The sequence below is a fragment of the Ptychodera flava genome, chromosome 16, assembly GCF_041260155.1.
Source record: "Ptychodera flava strain L36383 chromosome 16, AS_Pfla_20210202, whole genome shotgun sequence".
NCBI lineage: Eukaryota > Metazoa > Hemichordata > Enteropneusta > Ptychoderidae > Ptychodera > Ptychodera flava.
The window spans coordinates 15,516,952-15,534,525 of NC_091943.1; the positions used below are offsets into that span (position 1 = coordinate 15,516,952).

Sequence of the window (17,574 nt, forward strand, 5' to 3'; positions counted from 1 at the left end):
TTGTATTAATGAATGTATGAACGTAATATTCTCAAACCCAAAAAACAACCCTACATTTTGTTTAAAAACTGTCCACAACATGTTTATGGTCAACTGGTGTTCAACAGAGAAAGTGACTTGAGGATAGTCACAGGTTGGGGGGGGGGGGGGATCTGAGAGAAAGAAAGATTACTTTCGAAACCACACAACTCAAAATTCTTCCCTTTTATCAGATGAAGGCATGTACGCTATGTATGATTACGTATATCGAGGCACCTCTACAAAATTTGATGTGTTGACTATGTGACTGTACAGGATTATAATTTCACAGTGCCCTTGAGAATTTTTTGTAAGTTACAGCACGCCTATAACGCCTGGGAGGAATTGCAAACTCGACAGTAAGTGACAAATTATACAAAAGTGAAATGTCATTTTTGACCAATCACAGAGTCCCTAGCAAATACAGAATCCACAGCAGAGGATAGGTCTGTTGTCTGCATATGCTCTGCAACGAAGGAGACTATTGGCTGTACAATCAGACTGATACTTCAGCCTCGATATTTGCAGCTAGCCAACTTCCAAGATTCAGCTGGGAATCCAAGACCTCATGCACGATTTGCCCGTAATTTGAAAGCATTTAAGTCCAGTAGTGTGGATTGTGAAGACGATGTCTGCCAACATTGATGACAATAATGCAATATCTATCAATCTACTCTTCAATTCCATGTATTATTACTTATCCTATCATAACTTTCTTTTTATCGAATTTTAAATTATGAATAGCCCGCAGCGTCCCGGAACTTAGCAATACATATTTTCTTATCAGCTCCTCGGATCTGTTCCTCCCAAAGGACTCTTTAACAGATGAGCTATTTATCTGATTCAATTAACACAAAATTATATTCATCACAAAAGGAAATTAACGCCATTTATTTGTCACACTGGAAATGGCCAGTAAGGGCGCATGACAAAAGACAACAGGATGTTATCACTTGCTTAAGGAGCCAGGACCTTCGTACAATAGGGCCAATTTGCGACGATGTTTGAGTTCTATCATTAATTTAAAAGCAAAAATAAATATTTGTCCAAAAATTTTGACAGGATTTTCATAAATTACTCTACAGGAAGTGTGAAAATGTTACCTTGATACCAAAGATGTTTTCAATGAAACAGTACATGTAAATATGATAGGCAGAAAGATGCAACCATAATCAGTGGTTATTATGAGACAAAAACTATTAGAACTTCTGTCAGTGGCAGCAAATACTGCACATGTTGCTATATTTAGAAACATGCATGCAATCACGATCTACACTATCGCTTGATTTGCTGTATATCTTAATCGTGCTCTGGGAAATGACTTGAAAACCAGGAAAGTATGAAACATTCCGGGAAGCCATTCTCACCAGATAATAATCGAAATGTGTCTAGGTGCATGAAAAAAACCATAAAGTTAGAGACAGTCTGTGACAATATCACTTACGCGTTCCTTACGCTCTCCTTGCACCTAGCTAATGTCTGTGAAAATATCACTGCATTCAGTTGTGATCCAATCGCACTTCAAAAATTTGACACACTAACCTAAAATGTGCAGGCTCGTAGCACCAACACCTGGGCATTGGATACAACTTACAGCTCAAACTTGAGATCCCTACAACAATGAAAACACTGGTACGACAGTTTCTACTCATGCCAAGCGTGGCCGGTAGATTTTGCAATCCAGCCTGTAATACAGTTTTGCAGTAAAGATTTACCAGGATGCAAATATATGCACACCTTAAAGGGGAAGTTCACCAAGGATGATTTTTACATATGTGCTAGCTTTGTGGTCACTTACCCCGGAAAAGCTATTTTCGCCATTTATAACTTGCAAGATTTTTTACAAAAAGCGATAGAAATACATGTAGTACAGGAAGTTGCCCATGTAATTTGAATCATGGGAAAAAGCGCCAAGCTTGGAGCTTGCATAATGTGATATGGAAGGGACCATTTTCCCATGGGTATGGCATTGTCCACTCACCCATGAATCACTTATAATAAACTTTCCACTGTCAGATTTTGTGTTGCTGTTTACTACTCTGTTACTGTGAGTGGACAATGTGGGGACAATACCCGTCCGAAGATGGTCCCTTCCATATCACATTATGCAAGCCCAAAGTTTGGAGCTTTTTTCCCATGATTCAAATTACATGGGCAACTTCCTGTACTATTTTATCGTTTTTTGTAAAAATTCCTGCGAGTTATAAATGGTGAAAATAGTTTTTCCTGGGTAAACGACCACAGAGCTACCACATATGTAAAAATCATCCTTGGTGAACTTCCCCTTTAAGGCAGAAGGCACTTCGGGAACACATATTCAGACTCTCAAACTTTTATAATTCTTTTCTGATCTACCACTTGTGGAGGTTCATTTTAAAGCTCTTGGTATAAGAAAACTTTTCACCATCTTAGTTTTTCAAAAATCAAAAATTTAATTTTTCCCCATAGAGTTAATACTGGGATGGCGGCCATTTTGAATTTCAAATGTTGGTAAATCTTGGGTAATTTGATTCTCTAGAACCAAAATTTGCACGGTGAGCCCCGATTTTTATTCTTGATTTTGGAAGAGTATGGTGGAAAGATTCCTTGATGAAAGTTTGAGCAAAAGTTTAAGTCTTTCACTTTCGAGGTGCATACTACCCTAACCCTTTCAGGCAAAAACACCAATACATATGGGTAGCTCTGATAAGTTACAAGAAAGTTAGGCCTGAAAGGGTTAAAGAAAACATTGACTATGTATAGGGCTTCTCCAACCAGTTGTATTTCCCCCGAGAAAATCCCCAAACAACAGACATCTTATTGTCACATAGATTTTTTTTTTAACCTCCAGCATAGATCGAACAAAATCTACCGGCAGACTTTCTCATGTTTGGAGATGCACACCTCACTATCGGCAATGTGTCTACATCAGTAAGGCACAAGACACACAACACCACCCTTATAATACAGGCTTTGGCTTAAGAGTATAGAGACACGACTTCTGCAAAAAGATTTTAAAAATAATCTTGTCCAAGCTAATACACAGCTCCCTAATTCTTACAAACTTTGACATCAATCCAATATCACCATGAAAAAAAATTAAGTAATACTGTATAAATTTCGAGTTTCTCTGAGTGGTCAGAAGCAAAGTCTTGCAAGCCCAAAATACAGTTCTTTTTATTCCTTTACCGTACTTGTTTTTCGTGTTTAGCCAAGGCACATTTGAAACAAAAGCAGAGAGTGGAAGTTGAATTTAATAGGAGTACCCTTGTGAATGTCGGGAGTCTGAAAACACATGCTGCATATTTCACAGCACAAAGAATTCCACATCACTGCATTCACAGAAGTGGAAATTTTAATACCAATCAACTGTTTGTAAATTCAAACACACGTTGTTGCCTGTTCCTTTTCAAATGTATTTATTTGATAAGATGACATGGGAGGGTAATGTTTAATGGAAATCTCTTTTTATTAATTCTGTACTTTCCAAGACCACAGTATAAACTATAATATTAATCTTTTCTTTATGGTACCAGCATTCGATATTGGCTCGTGTTTAATTTCAGTTTCACAAGCTGTTCAAGCAGATATTTTTTTTTCTTCGCAAGTACAATGAAGATAACTACACACGGAAAGAGGAACTCGGAATACTCCTTTTGGAAAAAAAGAGAGTTCCAAAAAAAACCTTCCCTGTGGAATTTTGAGTCAAGTTGAATGTGAAAACACTGCGTTAACTGTCCTTGCCCTTGGATTGTGGTGATTATTTTTTTCTCCATCTCAAACCACAGCCTGGCAGTTGCCTTGAAAAAACGCAGACTGAAAACAAACAGTTGATGGTCAAATGTGGCCTTCAAGAGCAAAATACCCATAAAACACTCCAGTGTTAATAATTTATCTGTCAAGTGTTAGTCTCCCTGTCAACATATTGAAGTGTTCAGCACATAAGAACCATCTGTATTAGATCAAAACAAATCGGGTGGTAGTTCAAAATTCAAACGTCAAAATCCAGTTTTTCTCTGATATTAAACACGTAATATCTTGCATATATTTTGTTCCAATGAATATGGGCATGGCCATGATATTAAAACAGCTGATTAAACAGTTGCTGCACAAATGATAAGGAAGACACGAACACCATGAAATGTCTCTGAAAGTTACCAAAGAAAGAAAGCTTGGGGCAGACAAACTGTATCATATTGTAAGTGTGCTTTATTCCCATATAAAGTCATTCCAAAAGAGGTGTATTAAAAAAAAACATGGCTGTATGCAGAGTTTGACCTCAGCTTACAAAGGTCACAATGCTTGGTGGCGCTTCTTCAGCCGTTACCGATAGCCTTTCATTGGATGCATATTCATACAGTTGAAGTGGTGATATGTGTGTGTGTGTGTGTGTGAGCCCTGAATCACACCTGATTGCTCCCTCTGTCTGGCTCTCTTCCCAACAATGCCTCCCCCCTCCCAAACCCCAAATATGCATAATCGTCCAACCACAAAACATTTCTCAGAAAATCAGATTTTAACTTTTGTTAACTCCTGAAACAGAATCAGCCCAGCTCAAACGGCTCAAAGCAAAAAAAAGTTACATGGAGCGATAACCCTTGTATAGAATGACGGGTATGTTATCAGTGCAGCACGATAACACACATGGCATGGTTTTAGTAGAGCTATTACACGGTCAGGCTTGAAATCCACTATGAAGCGCTGCCGTCTCCAAGCAAGCCCTGCCTTGTATAAGCATCTGTTGTAAGACGCCTCATCGCTTAATATATCCATTCTGACGGGATTGTATCATAAAAATGGTCACCCTGGTGAGCTCAGCTGCTCAGAAATGAAGCGAACACGTACTGTTTCTCGATAAAATTGCTGTAATATCTGTGTATAGTTACACCATAGCTCAGTCATATTGATGTTTGAAGGATGCTGGATATGGGGTTCGATGGTTTTGGATAATCATCCTCCAAGCAATGAGGTCTTCATGGGAAAGTTATTCAACTCCTAATTCCAATCATTATTTATTTATTTATTTTTTTAAATTTATTTATATTTTTATTTATCTATTTATTAACCTTTATCCAAAGTAAACGATAAAAAAACAGTCTACAGAGCATTGGATGACTGAATCACCCATACAAAGTCTGGACAGTCTCCTACAACACGTTACACAACCAGCAAAAAGACAAGCTGACGTAAAATGTGCAACATTTATGCTAATATCTGTTTGGCAGAAGCAAATAAAATCTCTGTTTTTAATTTCATGTCTGGTTTTTGCATGCTTTCAAATTTTTTTCAGGAACCGTTGTCACAAAAACGTTTCCCATGAAAATTCCCTATGGGGGAGGGGGAGGGGAGGGGGAGAGATTTGGTTGCAAAATCAAGCCATGATATTTTACTTTGCCCTAGCGTACATGTTTACCTAAGCCACTGACCATTGCACCATGTTGTTTACTTACATTAATCGATGCCATCCAGAAACATTACCTTGGTAAGAATATGTGCATATTAAACGAGAAAATGTTTGAACTAAATTTGTTTAATTAAAAATTTCCGTTTTTTAACAGTTCACCGGCTTACCTGTCAAATTTGAAGTAACGTGAAACAACAACCATTTTTACCGTAGCTTTACATAAGATTTACGTATAGCAAATAATACTTTTACAAAAACCTAATTGTCAACTTAAAATATAGATTACCAACTTCCTCCAGGTCATAGGGAAAATAGAGATTTTCTTGAGTGGCTTTGTGAATTTTTCAAAGACCAGGTGTGTTTATACTCATAAAATGCCCAATTTTCCTCAGATACATGTATGTGCTGTAATTTTTTTTTCTTGTGGCTGACTTTTCAAACAAGAAAGAGATCAAGATCCACTACAGCCTACATGTCATTTGATTCATCCATCCATTTTCACCTAACATTTAACAACATCAAGGTACAAGTAGGTCTCGACCCGTATACCCACGGAGGGATGAAAATACTTTGGACGATAATATCTCAGAGTTACATCTGTGATAGCGAGGTAAACTTCACAACATTTCCTCTTCTGAGACTGAGATCAAAATATAGATAGTCAGTTGCCCCATGTCTGTCCATATTTGGGCAAGTAATGGAATTATACATCCCCTTAACATCCCCCCACCGTTCTGTCACAGACATCGAAACTGAAAGGAACAAACCATTTGCATCCAGGTGAAGGGGCGGTACTACTTATTCAACAAGTATAATATGGATATTTGAAGCAGGATGTATATACACTGAAAATATAACAGGTCTTCTTTCATGCACAGCTTGAAAGTTGACTTCAAATTGCCACCCCTCCGTTTTTCACATAGAATGGATCAAACTTAGATCAAACTCACAGCTGCCAAGGCATAGTTCGAACCAAACGGCTGCTGCAATGAACAAAACCTGATAATTATTGTACTACTGAAATGAACTCCACAGAATGATCAATAAGCCAGAGGGAAGGAGGTAGGGGGAGAGGGGCAGGGGAGGGAGACAGAGTGGATGTGGGAAGGACAGATACTGGATTCATGGGTTTTTGTTTTAATACTTCCCTGGTACTTTCTTGTATGGTCAATAAACCGCCAACCGTTGAACTTTGAAAATCCTCTGCATCTAATTTACATGAGTGATGTACATTTGATAATTTTCAAAATCATCCATGTCATTTACATCAGTCATGCAGATGAGATAAGTTTGAGATTTTTCAATTCGCAATTGGTGGTCTCACCAGATGGTCGATACACTGCAGAAGCCAAGCCAGGTACGGTGAAGGCTTTATTATGCACGTAGGTCACTTAATTAGCTTCCTCTTTACAGATTACACACATGGATATCTCTGTACTTCCAGGAACAGCGAGCAAGAGTTCAGGCATTATAAACCACGCACGTCTGTCGCAGTAGAACGCACTGCTGGAAGTAGCGAGCGTTGTATGTTGTCCATTTCTAAACTAATGTCAGTTACATGTCGCGTGTCATACAGCAGCTTGCAAACATGATGAACACACCGATTGAAAAATAAATAACTCGATTTTTTAACTGTCTTTATATGTATATACATGTAGTACATACAGTTAATCAAACCAGGTTGGTTCAAGTTCAACTTTGCTGACAAACCACTAATCACTTCTCTGAGCAGTAACCTTAAAAATTCCACTTTGTCCCACTTTGGTTCAATTTCGAACCAAACCATAAACAGCCACAGAGTTTAATACAATTTCTGCTATATAGATCATATGGCGATTTTTAAGTTACAAAGCTTATACTATATGGCATGACCGCATGGCATGACCGCATGTATTGAAGAAAACCTTGTTAATTTTCAGGCTGTATTCTAAGTGTAAATCCCTCTTAAATTCAAATTGATGCAGCGGTTCTGTAGCTTTTCTTTCAGTTTCCCCGATAAAAAAATCTCTTCCGATATGAGTGTAATCACGCACTGTGCATATGAACATCCCTGTAAATCCTTCAAAATAGTCGAAAGCAAAATTTTAAAAAGTGGTAATCAAACTGAAAATGTAGAGCATAGTTTAGAAACAGCTGTGCCTTTTTTTTTGGAAAACCATAACTATAAGTTGGCTGTATATTCATGTTCTAATGTTATTACATATCAGATACTCTAACTTATACTGTATGTGGGATATAGTGACTGCAACTCTGATTAAACACTTGTAAAAAATAGTGTCAATGACACTGTGCTCCCATTTTACAGAAATACTAAGTACCAGTACACACATGACATTGCATTCCTACAGGTTGATTACTAAGGAAATTCCATTGTAAGTCCAAATTAATCTTATACCCCAGCAATATGAAATGCTCCATGTCATAATGACTTTTACATATCTGACAGAAAACAACCCTAGGATCAAGACTACCATGTTTTAAAGCAATCCAACAAATACTTTGGGAGAAAATGATTTTTTTGACAAAAATGGGAAAAATTACCCCAACAATACAAATATGAAAATCTCACCACAATTTGAACGAATCTGACAAAGGCAAACCCTGGGATAATACATACAAGTTTTCAAGGCAATGGGATGAGCACTTTCAGAAAATAAGATTTTTTGACCAAAAATGGGAAAATCGCCCTAAAAATACAACTTTCAACATTTCACCACAATTTGAAGAAATGTAACTAAAATCACTATAAAGAGCCTAGGTGCTGCGGTTTAGGAGTTTTTAATGTGTATGGACATACATATTACATACATGCATACATGCATGCATGCATGCATGCATACATACATACATACATACAGACAGACAGACAACAGATAGACATGCATACATACATACATTTATTTTTACAGCTTTTAACCTTCAACAGCCGCCCAACCTATCAATATCAGCTTGTTCAACTTGATACCTGGTACTACTGCTTATAATAATATACACAAGAGTTAATTACATTCTAATTAAAGTAAACATGCCTTGCTTGTCAATATATGTCAAAAAAAACCCAGAATATCTGTCAGGTTATAAAGAATTTCAGCTTGTTAACTTTATCAGTATTTTCATCCTATTAACCAAGCACATTTTAACTCTCAAATTAACATTGCAAGTAAGTTCTGTTGAATAAGTTGAGACTGTACGTACTCAGAGAAAGCACACTGAAGAGACAAATGTTTTCAACTTAAGAAGTTCAAGGTCATCAAAAACATTATAAGGAATCATGTAACTCTTTCATTGCACTGTTTACACAGATTGCATAATTGCTCTAAATAGAACATGAGTAATATTATAGCCCAGCTTTACCATAAAAACCCTATCACTTTGACCACTCTTTTAATTGACCACTCTATTTTTTACCTCAAAATGTAATTTTATTTAATCCTTATCAAGTTGATCACAACTGGAAATAGGAGCTGTCTCTATCTCTCTTTATTTGGCCAACCTATCATGACAAACTATTATGAGCAATTTCTTTTAGATAACATACAGAGAACAATACATGACGGTACAGAATATGTCAAAGTCTGGATTCAGGAAAGTTGCCTTTACATGTTTTAATCATCAAAAATGGTAAACCTTTCACTATAAACTGTCAAAAATGTTGAACTTTCTAATAATTCTACACTAAAATTATTTTGGCTTTGTTGATTTCCTAATTAATTCAATTATTTAAGATTATATTAATTATTTTTTTCTGGGTGAATTGATAAGGTTTATACAGTACAAGAGTTACATACAATGTAAGTCAAATTCAGTTGAGTATCAATTACCGTCTAACATTGCATCATTCCTATAAATAACACCTCAGCCTGGTAACAGCACAATCATAATCTGCTCATTCACACAGGCAGTACTTGACTTTAAATGAATGACCTACATTTCACCTGTGTACCAAATTTGAAAGCATGGCAAAAAGTACCACAAATTTGCAAATTTGGCCTTTAGTTCACCGAGTCATCTTCAGGTCACTCCTAGGAACCTGCACACCCAATTAGAAAGTAATGGCATACACAGTTTCAATTTGGACCAAAAATGGCAAAAATTGCCCAAAAATACAAATATGCAAATTTTGCCATAATTTCGATGAATCTTACTTTGGGTCATCACAAGAAAGCTGCAAACCAAATTTTAAAGCGAACAGACCATTGGTTTCAGAGGAAACAATTTTTTACTGAAATGGCAAAAAAAAAAGAGAAAAAATTCATTAAAAATAGAAAGCAGCCAATATTGACACCAAATCTATATGTTTGAATGAGTGGGGCCCAAGGTACCTAAAAACCAAATATGACAATGATCAGAAGAGTAGTTCCTGAGTTATTGATTTTTGACCATTTTCGCCCTTTTTTCTACCTCATTTGCATATCCATAAAACTAACAAGTTCATTTTAACAACGGCACATCTAGACCACATATGGCATCACTACACCAAAAATCAGCTTTACACGTGCAGCAGTTTCGGAGTTTTTGCGTTGGACGGACAGACATCCATACATACATACATACAGACAGACAGACATCTCACATACAGACTTTTTTCAACCATATAACCTCCCAATTGCCATATATGTATGGCAAATGGGAGCTAAAAATAAACGCACGACAGAACAATTTTTGAGAAAGTTGCATGAAACACTGTTTTATTTTCCACCAATATCAACTTGGAGAGTCATAAATACAAGGGAAGTTTAGTTTTAGTCATCACTGAAATCTGGCACATTACTGCAACTTCTTGTGTGGCTTCTCATAAGATTAGATCTGTGTTATAAACTATGTGTAAAGGAAGGGGGGCTCGGTCACAATGTCACTGTAAACTTAAATTGAAAGCACGACAAACTTTTTCTTCCACAGCAGAGAAGAATAGGCACTTTGGGCCAAGTATGATATGGTGGTACTTGTCAGCAATAGGGTAATTTTTGTCATTTTTGGTCAAAAAATTTGTTTCTCAAAAAATGTCTGTCTGATAGATTTGATATTTGGTATACAGGTTCCTTGGGCTTATTTCAATATGATATAGTGAATTTATGATGAAATCTGCAATTGTTTTTTTTTTCGGGGGGGGGGGGGGGGGCTATTTTTTGCCATTTTTGGTCAAAATACATGTATGTGTTTCTCAAAAAACTGCTCATCTGATAGCTTTGGTTGACATGTTCTCGTGATATCTTCAAATTGTAATAAAATCTTCAATTGTGTATTTTTTGCAGATATTTTTTCCCATTTTCTGTCAGGCCACTGAAATGAACTATCAAAGATTTCCACCTTCTTCATCAACACATGCTACAAGTAGTTATTCTCTACATAACATAGTGGAGCTGTATCAGCTGTTAGGTCTCTTGTTTTCAGTTGTCTCAGCAATAACAATGGACTTTACACATGTATAGGCTATGTTGACTAGTTGAACACTAGGGCATTTCAACGCGATTATGGCACTAAATTTGAAAATCTAACTTTTTTATTCAGAGATGCAACCTGTCTTGGATTAACCCTTTGGGGGATATAGTCAATTTTTGCCGCCCTTATAAAATATACCCCAGTCAAGTTTTATTAAATTTTTGCAAAATCTTTGCAAAAATTTTGATAAAAAACGGTAGCCAATGAAATGTGATGTCCATTCGGTTCAAAATTATGAAAACAATTAGAGAAAAATTCGTAAAAATTGGTAAAATGTTGTGATTCAGTTTTGGTGGGAAAAATTACAGCACTCAAAGGGGAAACCTACTAGGATATGATTCCATTCTAAGGCTGAAGATACAAACTGTCCTTTTCCCATCATGTCACGCTGCACTTACATGTATGCTTGTAGCTGGGCACAGCACGGTTGAAGGCAGTGTATTTCACATAGCTGGATAAATTAGTCTGCTATATTCATCAATACTTGCTGGACTATTTTCCCATTAAAAATCTATTCATTTGGGAAAGGGATACTCCCTCTGTTAACTCCCCGCCAAAGTCCATGACAGATGAATGCTCCTCCATACCCCCTCCAACCCCTCACTTTTTTACTTTTTGAACACCTTGTAAAAGTCTTTTTATAGTTGGTGTACACGTTGCCTGCACATTGCAGTCCACTTTGATGCACTGCACATGTGTCCCCGGATTTACCCTGCAATTGTTGCAGTTTACTTTCACCAAACGTGGGCTGTGAATACAGTACACTGTAAAAAACAGTTCCACAAATACACTTGAATAAATCATGTGCAATCGATCAGCCTGGGACCCCGGATATCCTCAGACTCTCCTACATGTAATTAACACACTTCTGTGAAACATCAGACTGCTCATTCCATATTTGTGCTTGTAAAATTGTCATGAAAAAAAAGGATGTTCTGTAAAGTGATATGCTGTGACAGTCATATTGGCTCATCAATATTGAATATTTAATAATAAATGAATTAGCTAATTTATATAAGGAATTTAATAAACCTTTGGCTGGCTGGACTTAAAAGGGGCTGCTTCACCAATTTTCAAGTCCAATCGTGCAAAACTCAAGGATCAAAGTAACGGAACTGAACAGTTTCATCCACAAAACACACACATTACCCTTGTGACTCGGTACACAGATGTTCAACAACAGCAAACTCTGATAAAACGGAACAGAGGATTTCCTAAACAGCTATCCTACTGAACTGAGACAGACATCCAGATATCTGGACCAGAAAATGTCACTGTATCTCTAAAATATTGCTACCGTGTTTTCTGACTGTGAACTGCAACAGGCAGGCTTCAAAGTTCTACCTGGTACCTCCAGACTGGGATTTTGAATAGCCGAGTTGCTGAGTGCACAAGTCTGGAGTGAGCCACTGAGCATGATCAAGCAAGGAGATGTTTATTACCTGGGGCTTGATCTGTCTGATCCGGTTTTAACTTATAACCTGCCACTGGTAACTGCAATCGCGCATCTGACATCTATATAAAATATAGAATACGAACAAATGTCAGAATGTCTCCAGGGTCAAATTTTCTGTGGTGATTCCACCTTCTTCATGGACTTGACACGTTGTCATGGTTATGACCTAATGTCGGCAGTAGTATGTTCAATGGGCTGATATTGGTATCAATTTATCAGTGATGATAATCACACAATATGGTTGGTTCTTCATCAATGTTAACAGACACTGACCATTTTCTATGGAGGTTTGTCGTCTACATGTATCTCCGTCACCAGACATGAACCCTAGAACACGCACTTAGAAGAAAACATTTGCGACACTAGACGCCTGCAGCAGTCTGAACATTTTAGTCTCTACCCACAATCCTGTGTACACGCATATACACACTCTGATTTTCAGCATCTCATATTTAATCCATGGCCAATACCATGAAATAATACATACAGATGTGGAGTTTTTAAGACCTTTTTTTTGGCTAATGTTAGGAAACACAGATATTCGTTCAGATCATATGGCTGCATTGATAACCACAATGGATCTTCAAAAAGGTGATCTGAGAAGAAATTCCTGCTAAAAATTAATTGGATTACCACATTTAATAAAATTATTTATAATAGTTGTGGCAAATATTGCTACGCACAAGGGAACTTCATTTTTTTCCATTTTTTCGTGTTATTAAAGTTTCCTATAATTATAGACATTACATAGGCAGCCTAGGTAGATAATGATTATATCAGGCTAAGAAATATCACTACCATATAAATAGCGCATGATTTTGGAATATGAATATCCTCTGATAAAATTGAGTCATTATAAATTACTTACTTAAAGTTTGCATCTTTTTGTATGTGTTTAAGAAATCGTCCATTGGAAAAGAGACTTTGCCTTAGCATCCAGTAGTGCCTGACTGCACAGTTGGGTTAATAATACGCCATGCATACATTGATATGGAAAACGCCATAGCAAAACACCCATGAGCATACCAACATTTCTATAACATCAAGAAGAAGCCGATGTGTGTGAACTGACTACCTTAAATCATGCAATTTTGGATCAGGTAGGTGGGGAGTGTGTTAAAGAACTTGCCTTTGCGTGTAGAGGCATTTAAAACAAAGTTTTATGCGTTGCATACCAATCTATGAATATGCAAAAACGTATTCCAAACAGGATCGTCCCACAGAGTGTGTCCTGTCAATCAAAAGTATTATTAAAATTCAGATCCTTGTGCCATTGCATTGTCAAAATGAAGCAATTTTTTTTCCAAGCTGAAAAAAGCAACAAACAGGGCAGATGTGGTTATTTGTGTTGAATTTATGGCATATAGAAACTGCTGGTTACCATTAACTTCAAACTCTTATTCTCTATGGTGTAACAATGTTCTGGATATGTTTATTGTGGAACAACTGTTCAATACACAAGCACTCTACAAAAAGGCCGATATTAATATTGCTGACCAGCATATGGCTGAATCTCTTCATTTTCAAAATGGCCAAACAAAGAAATATGTGGTAATCTACTGTTACATAGTGAACAACTGTTATCACAATATGAGTTGGCACCGGTAACTGATTTCAAAAGTAAATTACGAAAAAAAGTCCCAAGAGTTGACGATGATGCTGGGCTGATGGTGATTGTCAATCATATTGGCACTCTCAAAACCTGACCACAATTGTTTTATCTGAAGGGGCAGGTCATCATCAGTTTTTGGTAATTCTTCAGTTGACTTTTCCCCCCACAAAACACATAGATCTCTTCTTTTTGTCACTAAAAATGTACTCTGACGTACAAGGAGCTGGGCCCAGCTAACACATCCTGTGGAGTGCAATATTGACAAGTGATTTCTAGTTCCAATTCCCCCCAAAAAACTGAACTGCCATCACACGCAGTACAGGAAAACTATTTTACACACACAATTACAACAAAGATACTAGAAAATATGTAAGACACCACGGATTAAATTATTTATTTGATATAGACTTTGAGAGAAATCCTGGCACTGATAGCGATCACAGTTTTAGGTTTAAAGTACTTGCATGCTTTCTGTCTTTACAATGCAAGAGATCAACATACGGCAAGATTTCAAATCTGTGCCACTTGTTGAAGAGTGAAAAAAAAAACTAAAGTAAAAGAAGAAAGGAGTTCAATGTAAGGATAGTGAAAGAAAATCCCTCTCCTAAGAAAAGACTAGACAGTGATTAAACTCTGTGGGTTTTTTTTCCATCTGTAATCTAAATGTCCCCTGACAGGCTGCACAATGGAAGATACAGGAGTCTCCCTCAATGGCCGGTGGCTCCCTGGGAATTATGTATGCCCACACAAATCCTAGCATTACCACAGCTTCAAGGCACCAACCAACGTCTGATTGAAAAATTGTGGGGGCAAGAGCGAAGTGAAGAGTGCGTACATGCGGAGGAAAGAAAAAATATCAAACACTGCGCAACATTTGCTGTCTTGCTTTCCAAACAGAGGCTCATCGTGCTGAACAAGCTACATGTTTTACCGTACTCGTCCGAGTATAAGCCCCTGCTCGTGTATAAGCCCCCTGCTGATTTCAGAGGATTTTAGAAACTGCATTACATCCGTGTATAAGCCCCTACCCAAGTGTAACTCAAATACAGAGAGGTTAGGAGAGTATATTTGGTCATTTAACTTGGTAAAATTACTTTTAGATAATAAAGAAACTATTAAAAGATGTTAAAACAATGGGAAACTGGAGTTCCCTTGACAGCATCGTAAGGAAAATGACACGTTTTCCCAGTACTATCTTGATTCTTTGACCCTGCTCACCCCGTCGCCTAAATAGAAAAGTCCCACTCACGTCTGCCATTGTTTATTTTCATTCACGGCCACGATGTTTTCATGCTCGAAACATGCAGTTTCTTTTGTTTGAAGCAATTATCCTTTCATTTGTGAAGACTTTTCCTGGTGACTATTACAATTTTCACTGCTATGTTGTTGTTTTCACAAGATGTAGACAGTTTGATACTGGAATATTGAGGTGCCTTTCCGTGTAGGCAATGCATGCCTGTTCACATTACTGTTGATCAGCTGCATACACAACGTCTTTGTTTCAAGTTTGGGTTTTTTTTCGACGCTGAAATTTCACCAAAATGTCACTTCTGTATTCAGAGATTGTACAATCAATTTTTTGGGATGTGTAAGTCGATTTGAAAGCGATAGAAAGATCAACTGGTGTTGAAAAAATCGTGCATAAAATTAGCATAAATTAAGCGTCCATGCCAGATAACATGGGGTTGCTCGAGTATAAGCCCCTCCCCTAGTTTTGCCGTCGTTTTGTGTTGCCGAACCGGGGGCTTATACTCGGACGAGTACGGTATCACAATAGGACAATAACTTTCTGACTTTTAATCATACTAGACTATTAAGTTTTGCATCTTTTAATTAACACGAAAAAAGTGATTTCATAGATCAGCCATGGCAGATATTGGGGGGGGGGGGGGGGGTGGGGGGGGGGGGTGGGGGGGGTGGGATTTGGCTTGGAATGTGGAGCAAAGGGAAAATTCTTCCTTTCTGAACAAATCTAGTCAGATTTCAACCTGACATCTTTGTTTTCCATGTTAGAGTAGTACTGAGAGAGAGAGCGAGAGAGAGAGAGAGAGAGAGAGAGAGAGAGAGAGAGAGAGAGAGAGTAAGTTTATAGCTACTTGAGAAAATACTTTTTATCAACCACCTGTCCACTGGACGAGTTAAAATAAAAAGTACCTGTCCCACTCAAAAAAGTGCCTGTCCACAAAAATCATTCTGCTCATTCTCAGAAATTTCCGATTTAAACTCGTCCGAGACAAACAGTCAAAAGAAATTAAAAGTTATTTTGCATAACACCTTTTCTCGCTGATATTACGGGGAAAATGTTATTATAACTATGTTGAGGGATACTGTTCATTGACGTTAACCCGTTACATTGATGTCTGACGTCTGATTGAAAAATCGAATGGTGTAGTAATTTGAAACATAAATGTGCTGCTACTTATCTAAATCAAGTTTTTGGGGTCAAACATTAAATTCAAATAAATTCTTGTAAATTTTGCACGGCTGAGGTGAAATGGGCATATTTTGTTAAGAAATCGACCACGATGTAACATTTGCTGTAAACACTGATTGTCTGGTACCAGCATAATATTTCACAGGGTCTGTGCTAAGGATATGCTAATAGCTGATTATGTCTCTCTCTGTGTCTCTGAGTGCCGATGCCCGTATAAACAAAGGCAGCAGAAATAAACGGCAGCAGAAATCAAAGGCAATATTGGTAAACAAATTCTTGCTATTGGTAAACAAATTTTTGCCATAGAAATTTTTTAACAGCATCTAGTGTCTGGTGCATCTGATACAAAAGTGCATTTACCGTGCTGTTAATTTTCACCTAATGAGAGCAGAGGATGATAATTGTATAATTTGCTGACATTTTGGATAATTACAAAAAAATACTCAGAACTTGTACTTAGTGCTTACAATTAACCATTGGCAAAAACGCCAATAATCAAGAAAATCCTGCGGTAATTACAAGGAGGGCACCGACATCACTCTGAAGGACACAATAAAGACAATATTTTTCTCATCATTTCTGCAGTATTAATTACAGAAGTCCATTGTATTGTGCGGCGCTCTGAAACAAGCCAAACAATCGCTTGCAGTAAAGAAACGCAAATGAAATACACCGATGACGTCTTTTTGGGTATGTACATGAGATGAATCCTTTTGAGAAAAGTCGTTCGGCCGAATGACAATTGTGGTATGCAGTACCTTGGGACTAAACTCGCCACATCATGCATCATCGTTAATTAAGTTCAAAATTAATTTCAAGAAGATTTTTTTCATCATTAATTAAGTCCAAAATTAATTTCCAGAAGATTTTTTCAAAAAACAAATTGCCAAAAGTGATCAACTTAATCTCTTTCAAAACCATGGACAGATGTTGGTCAACTCACTTTACAGACATAGTCTGGCATATTTGTCGTGATGATGGTCAGACATTCAATAGCACATTAGAAAAATTTGATTGCACACTTTGTGGTGTACAAATATTAGACACAAAGCTGTACTGGCCTGACTACAGATTTCTAAAATCATGAGATTAGGATACAAATACCAGTTTCAGAAGATGTTAGTATACATGAATTTTTCTTATATTTACTTTTTTTTTTAATTTTCCTGATATTTGATATTAAATAACGGGAAAGTTTACATAACTTGACATATTGTACTGGATTTTTTTTC

General features: G+C 37.1%; 1 protein-coding gene and 1 long non-coding RNA gene across 4 annotated transcripts in view; one reads left to right on the forward strand and one right to left on the reverse strand.

The window, feature by feature from the left end:
- LOC139114115 (nuclear receptor subfamily 6 group A member 1-like) overlaps positions 1-17,574 on the reverse strand; it is a 184,990-nt gene that overhangs the window by 50,888 nt on the left and 116,528 nt on the right.
- LOC139114116 (uncharacterized) overlaps positions 1-17,574 on the forward strand; it is an 85,203-nt gene that overhangs the window by 20,778 nt on the left and 46,851 nt on the right. The gene's annotated exons all lie outside the window — the stretch shown is intronic.